Source organism: Ictalurus punctatus, chromosome 3, assembly GCF_001660625.3.
Source record: "Ictalurus punctatus breed USDA103 chromosome 3, Coco_2.0, whole genome shotgun sequence".
Lineage (NCBI taxonomy): Eukaryota > Metazoa > Chordata > Actinopteri > Siluriformes > Ictaluridae > Ictalurus > Ictalurus punctatus.
This window is the reverse complement of record NC_030418.2, coordinates 23,434,721-23,455,268: the sequence shown is the minus strand read 5'-3', so window position 1 is coordinate 23,455,268 and position 20,548 is coordinate 23,434,721. Positions and strand designations below refer to the sequence as shown.

At 42.2% G+C, this 20,548-nt stretch overlaps 3 pseudogenes; 1 reads left to right on the top strand and 2 right to left on the bottom strand.

Annotated features, from left to right (window-relative positions):
- Nucleotide 1: 1 nt before the first annotated feature.
- LOC108263289 (interferon-inducible GTPase 5-like) lies at nucleotides 2-1,286 on the bottom strand (annotated as a pseudogene).
- Nucleotides 405-6,790, top strand: LOC108263290 (kelch-like protein 10; annotated as a pseudogene).
- Nucleotides 6,791-10,666: 3,876 nt separating this feature from the next.
- Nucleotides 10,667-19,587, bottom strand: LOC108262897 (protein dopey-1-like; annotated as a pseudogene).
- Nucleotides 19,588-20,548: the final 961 nt, after the last annotated feature.

The window sequence follows — 20,548 nt, the reverse complement described above, 5'->3', positions numbered from 1 at the left end:
GTCATGAGTGTACGTGTCTTGTCGCAAAATGCAGCGAAAATTCCCACACGAAGTTAATAGCGTGATTAAGGTCTGTAGTGCACTTCGATAATGTGACTAAAATAGGATTACTCCACATGTCTTGATTTGACTTCCCTGATCTCTCAGAAAGCTTCTGTAAGGAATCTGGGTCCAAACTGAAGGCACTGTAATATTTCTTAAGCTCTGTCACCAAGATGGTTACATCTGCAGTGATTGATGCAGCTGCATTTACAACAGGTATCGGCACAGCTGCAGCCGAGGCAGAGAGCAGAGCCAACTTCCATATGTTGCTCTGCAGTGCCTTCTTTTTCCTCTTGTTGATCTCCAGAGTGATGTTTGGAAGCGCCAGCATCAGTACATCTCTCTTGTGCTGGGGAAGTTCCCTCTCCATGGTCTCCTCAAGACGGTTGAAATCATAGAGAGTGAGTTCGAAGCAAGAGATCAGGAACACAGCAGGAGACTTTAGACCAATCTCTTCTAGACCCAAGATAAAAAGGTAATGATCTTTTTTAAATTATTTTTTCAAATGATCAATCATCATTACACTGATCAAAAGGATTAATTAATCAATTATCATTAGCATTCATACTTATACTTTTCTAATTATACTGTGTGTAATAATTTTATGTAATCGTTTTAAATGAGTTAAGAGTGTAATGAAATGTGTCATCTAAAAGGTAAACCTTTAATGCAGTTGTCTCGGATTGTATCCAGTGTCTTGTCTTTGTTAAATGTCTTCTTTCTTTTTTCAGCCTCAATGTTGTTGTCAATCTTTGAGCGAACAAAATAAAACTTCTTTTCCATTTTTAGTATCTCTTCTGCCAGACTGGCATGGCATTCTATGAAACAATCTGATGCTATGATGATGAAAAAAATCATATCTTTAAAATTGAACCTGTTTGAGATAATCATCAGCTTTGAATCTGGGGGTTCCAAATGCCAGGAAGTTCCCACAATTTGACATTTGGGAATTTTGGGTAAGGATAAGCAGTAGACTCTGTAGTGGTCTCTACAGGACCAGTTTCTGCAGAGCTTTCATCTTCATCCCCTAAACCCTTGAAGGCATTAATAAATGTCGATTTTCCAGATCCAGATTCTCCTGTTACAGCAATGTTCAGTTCCACATGATCTTGTTGTGCAAAATAATCTTTAATCTTGTCAACAGCTGATGGCAGATCTTCAGTGGCTAGTGACCTTTTAATTTCTTCAATTTCAGGACCATCAATAATGTCATACTCATCCATCTTAAAAAAAACACAGACACACTTTTTTAAATTCACATAAACTGGTGCTCACACATGCACACCCAAACAAATATAGTAAAAATGAAAAACATTCCCAGAAGACTTCTGGGAATTCTGGGAAAATTAGAAGATTTCCCTCAGAAATCTCCTTTGGTTGTGCCATTATACAGTTCAGACTTTGATAGATCCCTGTTCTTTAAATAAAGCAAGGTGCTCACTCACACCTGATTGTCATCCCATTGAATGAAAACATCTGACTCCAATTTCACCTTCAAATTAAACTGCTAATCCTACAGGATCATATACTTTTGCCACTGACTAAAATGTAATATTAGGTCATTTTCCTTAATAAATAAATGACCAAATATAATATTTTTGTCTCATTTGTTTAATTGGATTCTCTTTATCTACTTTTAGGACTTGTATAAAAATTTGATCATTTTTTAGGTCATATTTATGCAGAAATGTAGACATTTTTAAAGGGTTCAGAAACATTCAAGCACCACTGTACTCATGGTGAAGCATAGTGGTGGCAACATCATGCCATGAAATTGGGGCTCTAGTCAAAATAGTGGGAATAGTGAATAGCACCAAATACCAATTTGTTCTGGCCAAGAACCTGCAGACCTCTGTTAGACAGATGAAGCGGAAGATAAAAACATCACCATTTGGATAATGATCCAAAGCAAAGTTAACAAAGGAATGGTGTCAGAAGAAGAAGAGGAAGACCCAATTGGTTCCCGATTGGGTTTTGGAATGACACAATCAGCTGTTACAACCCGCTATCTTTGGGATGGGAATTTTTTTTGTGTGTGCTGTGCCATATTTTGTGTGCAGGTCCAAACTCCCTCCCAGAGTTTTCAGCCTGCCCTAGCCTGCCTTGCTGTCGCCTCCCAGGATGACATCACTGATTGGTGACCATATTTTAAGAGGAAGAGGAGTGAGAATGGTGTGGGATGTTGGTGGTTTAGAGAGTGTGTTTGGTTGTGCTGCTTTATGCTATATTCTGACTGCTGTTCTGGTTTTTGACTTTTGCCTGGATTTTGGACTTGGAGTTTGGTTGTCCCTGTACCTGTTTATGTGCATTCTGTCCACCATTGTATATATGTTCACTTGGTTCACCAGCAGTAGGGGTGTGGCTGGCTGCCATTTCTTTTGGGAGAGGGTCCTTTTGTCTCTGTTTTTTGGCTTAGGTAGTTAGGGAAGTACTTGTATTTTCTTAATTTTCCTTTTAGGTAAGCTAGCTACCTAAACAATAGAATTCTTTTGGCTATTATTTTGGCCTTGGCCCACCCTGAAGGTATGCCTGGTTTGGTTCCTTGTACAGTTATATGTATATAATTTTGTGTTTTACAACATGCCACAACCTTTTTGAACAACCTTGTTTTTGTTTGTGTGGTGAGTCAGGTTGTGTTGGTGTATTGTGCCTTTTGTAATTATGGCTTTTGATTTGATTACGTTTATGTTGTGTCCTTTGTTAGAGGACTTTGATAGGTGTAGGAAGGATGATCTGCTCCTTATTGGAGACTTTTTTCATGTGGCACTTCCCCGTACAGCTAGCAAAAAGGTAGTTAAAGCGACATTGTATGAGGCCCTCGTGGATCAATAGGTCCTACCTGAGCGCGAAGCACTTCCTGGCATCGTCGCGCAGCCTACCCAGCCTCTTCCGGTTACCGACAGGGCGGAGGCCATGACTGAGCCGGAGGATAAGGTTGTTGCAGATCGTGTACAGCCTGAGACCGGCGCAGTGGACCCTGGTTGGCAACTAGCTCTAAAAGAGCTCAAGTTGGAGGTTAAGCGGCAAGAGTACCAGACGCAGCTACTGCGAGTTCGGGAGCGGGAGCTGGACGCTGAAGGGAGAAGCCTTGACCTGGCAACTGAGCAGCGGAAGCCGGTGCCGCTGCCATGGAAGCTTAACTACCCGAGAGCAACCTCCCCGTATTCCATTGACACAGAGCGCTCCAGCCATGTTAATCCAAGGCACTGAACTGGCTGTGATTCATGCGCCCCTGCACACAGTATATTTGTAAACCGAGGGTTTCTCAGGTCTGGTGAAGGTGGCTGTTCATCCAGCTTTTGCCCGTCAGTGGGGTTTCAGTCATTCTAGGGAATGATATAGTTGGTAATAAAGTCTTTTCCTTACCTGAAGTAGTTTCAGAACCTGAGTGCGCTAATATTCAGCCTGGTGACCAGCATTCATCTGTGTTCCCCATTTGTGTGTTACCGCAGGCCCAACAAAAGAACTCAGATAAATGTGAGTTTGAAAAGGAGTTGTCTCCTATTTGGGTAAACGAGTAGGACAAGAGGTGGTTACACCGTTAACTGCCAAAATTGAGGCGATCTGCATGTTCCCTGCTCCTACACTGAAACGTGACCTGCATCGCTTTTTAGGGATGGCTGACTACTACAGACAGACAGAGAGAGAGAGAGAGAGAGAGAGAGAGAGAGAGATGAACATAAAAAAGCAGAGAGGAAGCATGAAGGAAGAACCTTTTATACTAATATCACTCATTACTTTTGAAAAGATTAAACTATTGAATGGAACAGAAGAACCCAAATTTCTATAAAACACTGGTTAACCTCCTGGGAAACTGCTCTACCTTGGAAATAATCTAAATGGATCTGTAGTAATAAATAATTTCAGGACATGTGGTCATGATTCTTACAGAACATTAAGAAATAGTTCCTTTCTACACCTCTCTTTAGATCAAATATTTATTCATCTAACTTGTTAGCCATCCTCATCCTTAATTCTCTCTGTAGCAGGAAAAAAGTGTTATTTAGAGTGTGTAGTGTAATGATATAAAATATCCTATGACAGTTTTTGTAATAAAATAATATCTGTAATAAAACACTAAGTTAAGAACACCATTAGCATTTCATTTAAAATGTCATGGCGTCAAAACTTATAGCAGCTGTCATCAGTGCAGAATTTATTTCTGTTGTAAAACAGGCTAAATGTTTTAAAAGGTTACTTAAAGTAGACAAGTTTAATTACTTTCCTCACCAAAAAGCTGGAAAGGTAATGTTTACCTGTATAAACAGCCATTGTTAACCATTTCATCATCAATATTTAATCATTTTAATGTAGAATTAATTCCATTTTGGTAATTCACCCTGGGAGGTGGGTTTTTTCCAGGAAAATAAACGGTTCTTTACACAAGACGTGTGAATTTTGGACATATGCAGTATTTAAAGCTGTTTTTATACCATTTTACAGAGATTGATCCTGAACTGCAGGTTTCTGTCAGGTTCACTCCATCCTGTATGCATCCATGGTTACAGAATTAGAATTGGAACCTTGGAATCATGAATGCTGGAATCGGAACATTCGCGAGCTGATCTGCAACACTATCCACATTCAGATTAAAGCTGTACATTCAGTTGTTCCGACCTGTACAGAAACACTGGACAGAAAATAAGTAAACAAGAAGAAGAGATGGAAATGGAGAGGAAGGTGGACACGATGTCCTGCAATATCATCAATGAGCTGCGGTTAGAGAAGCAGCTCTGTGACATAGTCGTCATGGTGGATGGTGCAGAGTTTCACGTGCACAAGATCATCCTGTGCAGCTGCAGCCTGTACTTCAGGGCTCTCTTCACCAACGGCTGGTACCCTCCTGATAAGCTCGCGTACAGCATCCCTAACATTTCTGCCGAGATAATGGAGCTGATCGTGGAGTACGCGTATATAAGACGTGTTAACATCATGGAGAAAAACGTGTGTAAGCTGCTGATCGCTGCTGATTATCTGTTAGTGAGCGGCCTGGTGAATGAGTGCTGCGCGTTCCCGAAGGCTCAGCTGTGTCTGGAGAACTGCATTAACATCTGGCGTTTTGCTCACTCCTACTTCTGCGAGAAGTTGAAGCAGCAGGCCTGAACGACTGATCATCAAGAAGGACGAGCTGAATGTGAAACAAGAGAGCGTGGTGTTCGAGGCCATCTTACAGTGGATCAAACATGTGCTGTGGAAACGGAAAGGGCACATAGGAGTGCTACTGACGTACACCTTGTGAACAATGTGAGGAACAACGTTTGAGTCATGGACGACGTGACGTGTAAGCCGATCGTCACCAGCGTTCTGATGGGCAACTATGATCTCAGCTCTGATCTCGAGAGACTCCGCCTGCCCAGTGCCGTTCTGTTGGCTATCGGTGGCTGTGGCCACAGGAATCCCACTGATGCCATAGAAGCGTACGATATGCGAGCGGCGCACTGGGTAGACGTCACGTGCAACGACGAGAGTCCACGAGCCTATCACGGGACGATGTATCTGAACGGCTTCGTGTACTGCATCGGAGGAGTTGACGGCATGAATTGCTTCAGCAGTGTGAGAAGGTTTGACGCCATCACCAGAACCTGGGCTCAGGTGGGCCCCATGCACTCCCGCCGGTGTTATGTGAGCGTGTGTGTGCTGGACGGTCGTATCTATGTGATGGGAGGATTTGATGGCATCGAACGTCTGAATACGGTCGAGCGATATGAACCTGAGAATGATCAGTGGAGCATGATCACACCAATGCACGAACGAAGGAGCGATGCAAGCGCTACAGTACTGAATGGCAAAGTGTACATATGTGGAGGGTTTGACAGGAGCGAGTGTTTGTTCACGGGGGAGTATTACAGTCCTCAGACAGGAGCGTGGACCCTCATCCCCACCATGATGATCAGAAGGCGTGGACTGGGCGTGGTCGCGTACGGAGGACAGGTTTACGCTGTCGGGGCATTTGATGGTGATAATCGGCTAAGCGATGTAGAGGTGTATAATCCTCAGACAAACGTGTCTGCGGTCCGTCCGGTACCGAGGCTCCGCTTTCGACTCTAACGGGCGGCGGTTCCTCTGCGTTAACAGCTGGCCGGCTCTCACTTGCTCTCTCCGGGCACGAGCGAATCACATCTACAGCGCCACACCCAAAACACTTCATCGTTTCTGATGTTACATGCACGGTATAGTCAAAGTCATCGATTTTAAATTTAAACACCAAGTTCAATTCCTCATCGCTCTTTTTAAGAATCATATGGCCCTGTCTCCTAATAGACACGACGTGTTTAAGGTGAGAAGATTTACAGCTGATAGGAATCATCTTTATCGGATTCACTAGTTTACCGTATCGCTCCAGCTCTTTTTCCAAAAGCTCTTTTTTAAGAAACGGGGGTCCATTTGAAATAATGACTTTTTTAGCAGGACTTACGAGGGACAAAACTGATACGTAGGAACCTTTAATCACTACTGTGTTCACAAGTAGCTGATTTACTTTATCCATATTGTCTAGAAAAATCACAACAGTACTGTTCATTCTAGACACAGATATAATACTTTCATTAATCTCACAATCTCTCAACCAACAATCTCACCGACCGCTAGACTACACTCTTCTACCGAGCTCCGTCAGGTGGAGATAGTTTAATAGCGTGTCGGCGAGTCAGTTTGTGAAAGCTAAACTGTTCACCAGCCGCCTGCCGACCGGCCACGCCGACTCCAGCAAACACACAAAAGTAAACCACCACCTTAAGGGAAAGAAAAACTTATAAACTTCACCACATTCACTCGAAACACTCACTCAGAAAAAGAGAAATAATAGAGAGAAAAGATTCAAGAGTCTAAGGAACGACAAATGCTCTCACGCTAACCACACCCACTCCCTGCATACACCAGAGAGAAAGATGGATGGAGACAGAGAAAACAGGGAGAGAAAGAGAGGGAGGATAAAAAAATAATTAAAAAAGTATACAAGAGCATAGCAAGAAATGAAAGAAAATATAGAAACTAGTGTGGAAAGCACTGACCTGGTATGTGTCCTGCTCTCGAGTGGGGCCGCTGGATGGGAGGACGAGGGGGGAGACGCGCGGAGGTTGGACTTTGCTGAGGATTTTGGAGCAGAGGCGCAGTGTGAGCTCCGACAGACTGAGAACACCGAGCTGGAGCGTGACGGCTGACACCATCCTCAACAACAACTGGAGTAAGTGTTCTTTCTGGATCTCTATATACGTCTCCTACACACACACACACACACACACACACACACACACACACACACACACACACACACACACACACACACACACACACACACACACACACACACACACACACACAGACAGAGAGAGAGAGTGAGTGAGTGAGAGTATGTAAGACAGCTGATCTGCTGAAAGTCATGAAGCTGAAACTGTTACACAGTCAGTGTGTACAATGTAAAGGCTTGATGTTGTGTTTTTGGTGTAAGATGGTGTTTTTGGTGTAAGATGGTATCGATGGTGTAGGATGGCATACGATGGTGTTATGGAGTACGATGTTGTTTTTGGTGTAGGATGGTGTACGATGGAGTAAGATGGTGTACCATGGAGTGAGATGGTGTACAATGGTGTAAGATGGTGTTTTTGGTGTACAATGGTGGTTTTGGTGTATGATGGAGTAAGATGGTGTTTTTGCTGTAGGATGGTGTACGATGGTGGTTTTGGTGTATGATGGTCTTCATTAATTTGGAAGTGAGGTAAAGGAGCAGAAATGGGAACGTGTGTTCCTGCAGGCGATCAGCTGAGATGTGATTGGTGTCTGAAGTATGTTTCCTTCCTGCTTTTAACAGAATTCTTCTACATAATCAATAATTTATGTATTTATTATGTATTTTGTCTACAGCAGCTTCACTCTCTGGCAACAGAAGATAAGACTTCCAGAAGAGAATCAGGCTGGGACTAAAACCTGAAAATCATTAAGGTATAAGGGTGAATTTTGGGGCAGAGTAAAAACCATGTTCTGATAAAAACCTTTCAAAAAAATCCAACTGACAGCGAATGAGCCACAAATGTGAGGTAAGGTATCATATAGACATGAATAATGAATTAAGGCGATAGAGATTGGTTTGTTTTCAGAAAGAAGAGATTAATACCCCGCCTACAGATAAATTGAATGTTTCAGAAAGGTATATAAAGGTATGTTTGTGTGTGTATAATTCAGACTTTCTGCTCACTTCATTGTTTCAAGTTTGATTACTTTTTGGCATCTACAAACCCTCTGTCTTTTTTGTTAGGCTGGAAAGATTGTTTTCCATGACACGAACTAGATTGTTGAATGATGATATTATGCATATTATAAGGTTTTATTAGGTATTAGCAAGAATCTCCTGCTTCTTAACAATGCACATTACAGCTGTTTTTGTGTTCTAGTAAGAGACTCAGTGACTTCATGTCCTTGAAGTGTAGCAGCACTTTACTACAATAAAGCCTATGCTAAAGGTCACATGGGAAATCACATGGGAATTAATACATTTTTTAATAATTTTCTAGATATAAGCATAAAACTTGCACAGCAAGAATTTAATCACCACATTGTCAGAAACATTATTGTTTGTGAAAGATGAGTGTGTGAGCAGGGGCGTTTCTACTGGGGCACAGGCCTCTCAAGAATTTTCAAAAGTAAAACAATAGCCTTGTAGCCTAGTTTACAATAGCCTGGTTGTTACCGCTCCTCAGCTATGTCGTATTATGAATTATAGTCTGACTACAAGTCGAGGTTTCCATGGGAAAAAAGTAAAGGGAGGAGCAGCACTTCTATTCTTATGATAGAAGTGGATGTGCAGGATAGTTTCACTTCAGCTGGCATTACAATGAGCCTTTATGTTTTAAATCATTCAAATGATGTAAATGATAACATTCAATGAATATGAAAGTCTATTTTCAGATGTATCTACTGTATTCCACCTCATCAGACAATGATTTATCAGGAAGATTTTACTGGGGCACAGCAAAATTATACTGGGTAACCATTAGACAATAACCCACAGAGCCATCATGATGCCTATGTTAATGTCTCTCAGATAATTTACTACAAGTAAAAATAAATAAAAAATAATGCAATGTATTGTATCTCATAACGATAGGCCTGTTATATTAGATAATCAATGAAAATATGCTGCATTTAGATAGAATGTTTGCTGATTATATGCAGTGTCTCCATCATGACACTGCTAACCCTCGTGACACTGCTCAAGCATGCCACCATTTCTTTCTTCCACACAGCAGGAGCAAGTGCCTCCTATTTGCTTTCTATTAATGATGCACTGAGAAAGCTTCAGCACTCACTTTTTGAGATGTGTGATGGTTTATCAGCTAAAGCATTAGTGTGTGATTGTCCAGAATCTGCTGCAACATGGCACTCTAAATAAAGTGGGTTCACATTCATACTAATGTTGTCTTTACTTAAACAATCAGTTAATCATGACTAAATTTTACTTAAAATATTACCTACAAAACATATTTACCTACAAAAGCAATAAACATAAGATTTCAAATCTTTTGAATTCAAAATCATGATTTATTAAAATGGCTCACTCTGGTCTTTCTTTGATGTGTTTGGCCATGAAGTAGTTCCACCTGACAACAAGTGAACTAATGCACTGATTGGTAGATAATTGCAAAAGGCAATCTCTTTATCTGGTCTGTTTCTGGTACCATGTAGTAAAATTCAAGAGTTCATCATGAGTACGAGAGACGACTCTGTGTGTGTTTAGAAATGGCAATCAGTTAGAGGATGTTTTGTAAATAAAGTTACTTTTTGCTAAAAATTTTTTAAAATAAAATATTGTTAGTTTCCCCCATGTATGGAACTTTTGGGAGATTGGGTATTAAAGTGCACTTGAAATGAACACCAAGTTAAGTGAACTTCATTGTTAAAGCACATGAGTTTCCTGGTTGATTAGCATGTGGTGCTCACACTACCGTGACCCAAGTTCGATTCCCAGTCAATAAACTATAATGTGCGCTATATGAACAAATTGTTAACTGAACTTAACGATATAAGTACAGTCTATACGAGCACCAAGTTAAAGTAACTTAAATATACAAGTTTTGGGAGACCCCATTACTCCATTAAATTGAGGGAACGAGTTTGCTCAATCAATTAAGTACAGCCAACTTGTTAGGGTTTTCAGTGCACAACATATACATTCAGAATGCATTTCTTTATTTTATGTCCATTGAAAGAGTTCCAACAGGTTTACCAGCGTTAATAAAATGAAGTCCATACAGGAGTTCATGGAGGGTTTTTTTTGTGATTGTTGTGGCCAAAAATGCTTGATATGGCTGCAGCTTTTTTTGCAGAAAACTATTTGAATTGGTGAAATTGCAATTGCACAAAATGGTTTTACACGTCTTTCACAGTGATGTTTGTTGGTAAATGAGACCTTTTAGCTGTACTCATGTTCGATGCACATAAATTGAAGGGGGTTTGGCTGAATGTGCATTGTGGTGATGTCACACGTCTTGGCCGAAATCTGTGGAAAATCTGCGGTAATTTTGAAACAATTGCAAGCTCATGCAAATATTGTGGCGTTTCCTTGATTTTGTGTTAATTTCTGCGATTGCAAAATCCTGGAGTGACTGAATGAATGCCTTTTACAAATGCACAGAGTTGATAGTTTATTAGTTAGTGAATCACATAAACATGTAATTTGTTATAAAAGGTGGTTATGTAAACACTGGATAACTGCCAAGAGTGGTGTGAAACTGTGTGTGTTTGTTATCCGAGGAGGAGGAACTGTCCCGGAGCAGGAAGTCCGAGCTGCACTGAGTCTTTCAGCAGTGAGAGCAGCGAGGGCCAGCTGTTAACTAAACTACACACCGGAATCCTGCAGAACATCATTAATTACTCGTTATATTATTATTAATTACTGATAATTAAACATGGTTTACAGAGCATCAGAGACGAGTGTGTGCTGTTTCTCTGACTCACCTCTGAACATACGTGTAGAAAAACTGAAGCACGCAGACTTCAAGAGAGAGATGTTTCTGTAAAGCAAGAGAGAATAAATTAATATTCGCTAATTAATATTCACATATTCTACAATATTAAATGAATTAAGTTCTTGCCATTTAAATCGGTTCATTGAAACAAAGTAATTAAAACATAATTTATACGGTTACAAAGCAACATAAAAATCACATCATAAAAAAAATAAAAGTCTGCTGATTATTGTGTCTTCGTTTCTTTGTCCAAAACTGCACAGCAACCCTGGGTTTGAGAAAGAGGCTACGTAAATTAAACAATATTTATTATTTATTGTTATTAAAATGTTAAACGAGAACCTTCTACTTAGCGATGGCTGGAGGATGTTTGAGAACCTCCTTCACGGTCTGCATGACGGTTTCGGTGTGCATGGCGTTAACACTCCTCACCAAATCCACCAGGAGGAGCTGTTCTTCACTCACTATAGGAATCACCTACCCGCACGCACACGCGCACACACACATACACACACACACAAATACATGCAGATATAAATACATACATTTACACTTCCCTCTTCACACTTTAAATTATTTATCCTGGGGTTGATGTGCACCTTGTTCCTGGCAGGAGTTGTGGTCTGTTTTCTATCGGTCAAAACGTACGCAATGGCGGCTATGAAGTGAGCGCCGTGGTTCATCGAGATCGGCCGAGCAGCTCGAGGATCTGCTGATGGAGAATCTGAGGAAAGTTTTCTTTTCAGGATTTCTATTCCATATTTTCCTTCCATTTATGCTCCAGACTTTTATTTAATTGTGCAAACATCATCATCATCATCATCATCATCATCAAACCCTTCATAAATCAAATGTGTTAGAAACATTAATAAAATAAAAAATAAAATTACATAAGTGTTGGCTTCCAGTAGGTCTGTTTACTAGGTGTGTGGTTTCCTCCATGTGTGCGTCTCCCAGATGATTATGTGTGTTCTCACCTTAGTGGACCCCAGGTTGATGGAGCTTCAACTGGTGCTGCTGTGTCTCTCTGAGCAGTCAGCCAGGTAAAGTGCACATCAGAGCAGCATGACTGAGGACATGATGGTGTGGAGGATCGACAGGATACCTGAGCGCGCCTCGGCCAGGTGCTTCTAATCCATACTCACCTGGAGCTGGGTGAGAAAAAACACATACACAGAAAGAAAATTGATCACACCCCATGTATACTTCTCAATATAGAAAAGAGTTTGTGGAGGAACAGCGCCCCCACTTGGTGGTACTGAGTCGACTGGTTCGGCGGGCAGTAATGAATGATAGCCATGACTCCCTCCAGCACAGTGAGGATCAGATCAGGAGGAATACACAGCGCTATCCACTGGGGTCTGAAAATACAACACACTAATTAAATTTCCCAAAACACACATTTTCCTAACTGCAGTACCTCTGCTGGTGCTAGGGGGCATAAGTGGTGTCTGTGATTCCGGTCTCATAGCGATACTGCTGGATCAGGTTGTCCAGGTTCCTACCGAGCTGCAGTGTCACTGAAGCGACCACGCGACTCAGAACCCTACCCATGTAGGGCAGCGTGGCTGTGATAAGGCCGATCCACTAGGGGTGCATCTTACACGCGTGGTGCTGGTGACGCACCTGTATCACCACACACAAGAACATACCCTGCACTGTAATTGGCTTCCTGTGCAGGTATTGCAGTGACACCATTGGCATGTTCCACTTCTAACGATTCACGACCCAGAATCTCAAAACCAGCTCCGGCTCCTCCAGCACTTCCTGGATTCCCTGTTCCTGGTCCAGCCTCTCCACTTACATCTCCAGGGACCAGGACGTGATGCTCGAGTACAACAAGGCTCTGAAGAAGGCAAAGGAGCTGTAACTGTATACCACTGCATCTGTCTATCCCTCCTCGATGGCGGGCAGGTTGGTTCCACATACGCGCTGCTCATGCCACTTCTGAGCACTAAAAATGGATGAGAGCAGGCAGTGCAGTGCCACCTTCTGCACCTTGCACTTGGACAGGACGTCGCTGATGAAGCTGGCAAACCCTTTAACTGAGCCACCTGTCACCTTTGCAAGCTCGCTGAAGAGCAGCTTCAGAACTTCGATGCTGGTCAGCTGCATGGCGCGGTTCCCAGCCAGGTCCTACGGCACCACTGGAACATGTGCTGAATAATAGCTCCTCAGAAAGTAGAGGCAGAGTGAGATGATGATCTCCAGGTACATTTGCATTGCGGAAGGAATGGGAATGCGAATCGGGCAGTAATAGTCTTTACCCATGACAGAAATACGATGACGGGGTAGAAGGTTCTGAAGAAGCGAGAGCTGAGGTGTGTAGGTGTTGTTGATGCTGGTGGTCGAGATGACACTGACGAAGACAGCAGGAGCCATGCGCAACATGGCAGCTATGGTAGAAAGAGCATAAAGAGCCCGAGAGGAATCATAGCTCTGCAGATACAGCAGGATGTGCTGGTAAAGGGGGTGGATGTTAAAATGAGAAGGACATATAGAAGATCAGGACGAGCCCGGGACTCCACAGGTGCCACCGCTAGGAGATCCGATATCACTCTCAATCTCAGAAACCTCACCTTCACTGCAGCTGTACTAATTCTCCAAGTCTAACCTGTCACCAAAGAAGATGCTGGGGGGGATGGTTCTTATCTGCCTGGTTGGACTTTCGATGCTCCTCCTTTTTCCTTTTGTTCTTCTTCACTTTGGGCTTGGGTCCAGGAGCTTTGTCAATGAGACACTCCATGATTTTACCCTTGAGGCTCAGCTGGGTGCTGCTGTGGCTGCGTTTTTGGGACTGAGGGTCATCTGGGTGCAAGCTTAGCTCTGGAGTACCGTATCCACTGCTATCTGGAAGTGTGACGATGGAAGGTGAGGAGCTGTGTCTCGAGCATGGAAAAATGTCATAAATGTATTTAACTTTTAACAACATCAGACACTCAAAATCGTAAACAAAGCAACAAAACCAACAGCAGAACTAAACTGCACTTATGGTCAGAGCAGTCTGTGTCCCCCAAGCATCCCGCTTCACGTGGGTCTGATCCAGGTTCTGGTGCCGGGTTGATTGGGAAAGGCCCAGGTCCAGTGGCTCTGAGCCTGAACACACTGGATGGACACACTTGTGTTTTTGGATGCAGCAGAAGAAGCGGCTTGAGAACTCTGGCGAAGTCGTGTCTCTGGAGCACTTGACTGAGCCACGCCCGCCCCACACCGCGCGCTGAACTGTCCCAAAAACTCAGACTGTTTAACATGATGAAGAGAGACCTGCGGGAGGTCTGATATGACGAAATTAACCTCTGAACTGAGCTTTTATGTGCACGTCAATGTCCAGTCTACAGAGAGACTCTCGCTTCTGTAACAAAGAAGAAAAGCCTCCTCCTCATAACTGGTTCGTAATTTCTTGATCACTGATAAAGCCCACTGCACGTCCTGAATATTTTATCTCACTTGTCAAAGGTGCAGCTGAAAGGTGAAGACTTGATGTTCAGGTCTCGGGTCAGATGCCACAAAACCGAGAATTTTACATGAGCCTCCAAACGGATCCTCTGAAAGAACGAAACAAAAAGAGGGCTGTTTAGGAAGTGATGCAGACATGTAAACAGATTTGTTCCATGCATATTGATGATATCTTCATGCATATTAAAGAGTCCCACCTTGTCTCGGTGCATGAGCTGGTTACTGATGACGTCCTCGCTGAAGGAACGAGGTTGTGCAGCTGATAGAAAAGTTCCACACTGCACTGATGATGCTGAGGAGTCGCTTCACCCAGCTGATCCCACAAGAACACCGTCACACTCTACACCCACCCGAGAGAGAGAGAGAGAGAACATCAAAATGCAGTGAGGAAGCATGAAGGAAGAACGTTTTATACTAATATCACTCATTACTGTTAAAAAGAACTATTGAATGGAACAGAAGAACTTAAATTTCTATAAAACACTAGTTTAACCTCCTGGGAAACCGCTCTACCCTGGAAATAATCTAAATTTAATCTGTAGCAATAAATAATTTCAGGACATGTGGTCATGATTCTTACAGAACATTGAGAAATAGTTCCTTTCTACACCTCTCTTTAGATCAAATATTTATTCATCTAAGTTGTTAGCTATCCTCATCCTTAATTCAATCTATAGGAGGAAAAAAGTGTTATTTAGAGTGTGTAGTGTAATGATATAAAATATCCTATGAGAGTTTTTGTAATAAAATAATATCTGTAATAAAACTTACGTAGGCCACATTAAGTATAGAACACCATTAGCATTTAAAATTTAAAATTGACTCCATGAAATTTTAAATTTCATGGAGTCAAAATTATAGCAGCTTTCATTAGTGCAGAACTTATTTCTGGTGTAAAACGGGCTAAATGTTTTAAAAGGTTACATAAAGTGGACAAGTTTAATTACTTTCCTCACCAAAAAGCTGGAAAGGTAATGTTTACCTGTATAAACAAACATCTATCTCTCTATCTATCTATAAAGCTATTAAAATAAATAAATAAATAACAGCCATTGTTAACTATTTCATCATAAATATTTATCATTTTAATGTAGAATTAATTCCATCTGGGAAATTCACCCTGGGAGGTGGGTTTTTTCCAGGAAAATAAATTGTTCTTTACGCCGGACGTGTGAATTTTGGACATACGCAGGATTTAAAGCTGTTTATATACCATTTCACAGAGACTGATCCTGAACTGCAGGTTTCTGTCAGGTTCACTCCATCCTGTATGTATGCATGGTTACAGAATTAGAACTGGAACCTTGGAATTCGTATTCTTCTGAAATCCAGAATCAGAACTCAGTTTAAAAGCTGATCTGCAACACAATCCACATTCAGATTAAAGCTGTTCATTCAGTAGCCCTGACCTGCATAGAAACACTGGACAGAAAATAAGTAAACAGGAAGACTCGAAGAAAATGGAGAGGAAGATGGATGTGATGTCCTGTAACATCATCAATGAGCTGTGGTTAGAGAAGCAGCTCTGTGACATAGTCATCATGGTGGACAGCGCCGAGTTTCACATGCACAAGATCATCCTGTGCGGCTGCAGCCCGTACTTCAGGCCTCTCTTCACCAAAGGCTTGTACCCTCCTGATAAGCACGGGTACAGCATCCCTAACGTTTCTGCCAAGGTAATGGAGCTGATAGTGGAGTACGCGTATATAAGACGTGTTAACTTCACAGAGAAAAACATGTGTAAGTTGCTGATCGCTCCCGATTATCTTTTGGTGAGCAGCCTGGTGAATGAGTGCTGCGCGTTCCTGAAGGCTCAGCTGTGTCCGGAGAACTGCATTAACATCTGGTGTTTTGCTCACTCCCACTTCTGCGAGAAGTTGAAACAGCAGGCCTTCCGGTTTGTCTTGCACAACTTTGTGCATATGGTGCGCCTCTTTGAAGAGTTCTTGGACCTGAGGGTCGAGCAGCTGAGCAAGATCATAGAGAAGGACGAGCTGAACATGAAACAAGAGAGCGTGGTGTTCGAAGCCGTCTTACAGTTGATCAAACATGCGCTGTGGAAACAGAAAGCGCACATAGGAGTTTTACTGCCCAAGGTGCATCTGGGGCCACTGACATACAATTACCTTGTGAACAATGTGAGGAACAATGTTTTACTGATGGATGGCGTGACATGTAAGCCGATCGTCACCAATGTTCTGATGGGCATCTATGACCTCAACCCGAGCCTTTCTCTCAGCTCTGATCTTGAGAGACTCCGCCTGCCCAGCGCCGTTCTGCTGGCCATCGGTGGCTGTGGCCGCAGGAATCCCACCAATGCCATAGAAGCATACGATATGCGAGCGGCGTGCTGGGTAGATGTCACGTGCAACGACGAGAGTCCACGAGCCTATCACGGGACGGTGTATCTGAACGGCTTCGTGTACTGCATCGGAGGATTCGACGGCGTGAATTATTTCAGCAGTGTGAGAAGGTTTGATGCCATCACCAGAACCTGGGCTCAGGTGGGCCCCATGCACTCTCGCCGGTGTTACGTGAGCGTGTGTGTGCTGGACGGTTGTATCTATGCGATGGGAGGATTTGATGGCGTTGAACGTCTGAATACGGTCGAGCGATATGAACCTGAGAATGATCAGTGGAGCATGATCACACCAATGCACGAACGCAGGAGCGATGCAAGCGCTACAGTACTGAACGACAAAGTGTACATATGTGGAGGGTTTGATGGAAGCGAGTGTTTGTTCACGGGGGAGTATTACAGTCCTCAGATGGGAGCGTGGACCCTCATCCCCCCCATGATGATCAGAAGGAGTGGACTGGGCGTGGTCGCGTACGGAGGACAGGTTTACGCTGTCGGGGGATTTGATGGTGATAATTGGCTGAGCAATGTAGAGGTGTATAATCCTCAGACCAACGTATGGAGACAAGGTCCAGCCATGAACAACCAGCGGAGTAATTTTGGCATTGAGGTGCTGGACGATCTCCTGTTCGTTGCTGGAGGAGATAACGGCACTACCACTATGGATGAAGTGGAGTGCTATGATAAGGAGACTTCTGAATGGTTTGCAGTCGAAAACATGATTTTTTTCCGCAGTGCTCTGAGTTGCTGTGTGCTGTCTGGTTTACCCAACATGGCCGAGTATGTCCTGCCCCGAGATGATCCCTACGTAGTCCCTCGGAGCTCACGGAGCACCAGAGGCTACCTCACACCTCCTGGCAACGTCTGAGACGTACAAATAAACCTCTCCCTTCATCAGCATAGTTTTGTTATCGAGAATCAAATTAAACACACTGAAGCAGTCAAACTACTGAATTTGCCTTTTGTTTACTCTCTTATGAAACTCGTAAAACACAACGTCCCTCATGGAGAAGTGCAATGGAACAGTTAACGTCCACCATCCTGAGATCTCTCTCACGTGCACACACACACACACACACACACACACACACACACACACACACACACACCTGACATCACAACGACACGGCAGCACTCACGTGGTCAGCGCTAAACAGAATTCCCTTCACATTATTTTTAACCTGATGAAACTCGACTTTGTTGACATGTAGCTTTTGTGTTGTAAGTTTAGGTCCGTGACGTAATTCTGCTGATTTTAGCTTAAAGTCACTAACGTGATAAAATCACTGTAACAGATCATTTTTATGAGCAAAGATGAAGACAGGTGATGTAGATTATACATCATTTCTCCCCGTACATTACATAAATAATTCATGTAGATCTTATTAATATGTTTATCAAACTCAAATATGACCTTGCTCCGAGTATCCACGTTTATTTCTGAGCCGAGCCGGAATGCCTTTAGATCGAAACGTGAGAAAACTGGATCTATACTTTCAGAAAGCAGCATAATTCCAGCAGATCCACAGCGAGAGACTCTCAAATAATTCTATAAACACACCAGGTTCAATTATACTATGCTAAAAAAAGAGAAAAAACATGAATTAGAAAAAACATGAATTAGGAAAAAAGGACATAAAATAGTGACAAAAAGTAAAGGAAAAGGAAAGAGAGAGAGGATGAGAAAGAGAGAGAATGATAGAGAATGAGAAAGAGAGATATGAACGAGAATCAAATAGAAAGAATGAAAAGCAGAAATCAAGAGAAAAAAGTGAGAGACAAACACACTACATGAGCAACTGACAGAAAAAAGTTAGAAACAAAAAAGAAAGAAGAAAAGAAATGTAAAAAATAATGTAGAGAAAGAAAGAGCAAAAAAGGAACAATAAAAATTATAAATATGAAAGAGAAAGAAAATGTGGTATAAAAATGAAAAAGGTAGGACACAAACGATAAAGAGCAGGAGAAACTGGAAAAGAAGAGGAAGGAAGAAAGATAAAGAAAAAAGGAAAGAGGGAGGAGAAAAGATTGAGAGAGGGATGAAAGAAATGAAGAAAGAAAGATTAACGTGTCACCTTGAAGAAGTAATTTTGTCGGTGTTGTGCTTTGACATCCCCTGTTTGAGCGGCAGCCACCACCACCCTGGCTCGGGCTCATCGGCTGGGCGGAGTCAGCCACGCCCACCCGTTCTGCTGTCACCATGGCGATGGACTGAGTCAGACCCACCAGGGCCATGAGAAAGGAGACCACGACGGCGGGGATGCTGAAGTCCAGCTCAGAGAAACAGTCGTTCATCAGAGACTCGAGCCACCGAGGAGGCGGAGTCACACCGCTGCTGTCTGACATCATCACCATCATCATCATCATGACCACACACACGTCATTAATAATCATATTATCAATATTAACTATTATTATTGTTTATGTTGATATTCATTTATAAGTAAATATACACCATAATTAGTCATAATAAGCAGCAAATAATAAATAAATCAGTAATATTACATAAAGTAAATCCAGAATAATCATCAGAAAACTTCCAAATAAACAATAATATGCAAATCTGAGAGTAGGTTCTGTTTAATATGCGCTCGATAAATAAAATCATTTTGGTTTGTGACCTTTTTGCTCGTCTCTGGAGGGAGATTTGAGGTTTCCCTCGGCGATGTACACAGGGAAACACTCCAGGAAGAGCTGACACACAGCCGTGAACGCAGACACACACTCGAGGATGAAGTTGATGGTACAAAAGCATCTGCAGCTTTTCTTTCAAGAAATCTGTCCATATTCTTTTGCACTACACACACATCGTCACACGCTAATTATTATAATAAAAAACACGCATACGTTACGCATACCGATGTTGACGTGTGTATTTCAATATCATTTTTTATTATTGTTGTTATGCATGTGTGTGTCTGTCTTATTTCTGTCTGTGTTATTATTTCAGATAGTTTTCATTTTATTATATATATATATATATATATATATATATATATATATATACACACACACACACAGTGGGGGAACAAGTATTAGACGTGTCAACATTTTTTTCAGTAAATATATTTCCAATAATACTCACATGAAATTTTCACCAGACATCAGTATTAACTCAAGAAACCCGGAAATGTAAAGAATTCACAACATTAAAGTCCAAAAATAAAGTTATGTGTAATTAAGTGGAATGACACAGGAAAAAAGTATTGAACACGCTAAGAAAAAGCAGATCTCCGAGGCAAGGTTAGGCAAGGAACCAGCTGAAATCCGTAAGTAATTATACCCCCTATCTGTGTAAATTGATGGTCTGTCAAAAGGCTTTTCGTTATCAAGATATCACACAAGAAACATCTCATGATGGGTAAAAGCAAAGAGCTCTCCCAAGACCTTTGGAACCATATGTTGCAAAACATATTGATGGAATCGGATACAGACGTATTTCAAAACTTCTGAATCTTCCAGGAAGCACCATTGGGGCCATTATCTGCAAGTGGAAGCAGAATCACTCAGTCATCAACCGGCCACGAACAGGAGCTCCTCGCAAGATTTCTGACTTGAAAGTCCGAAGAATAGTCAGAAGAGTAGCCCAAGAGCCAAGGACCACTCAGAAAGAACTCCAGAAACACTTGGAGGCAGGAGGCACCATCGTCACAGAGAAAACAATAGGCAATGCACTCCACTGCTCATGCTCACCCCGCAAGACTCCATTACTAAAGAAAAGGCATACCCA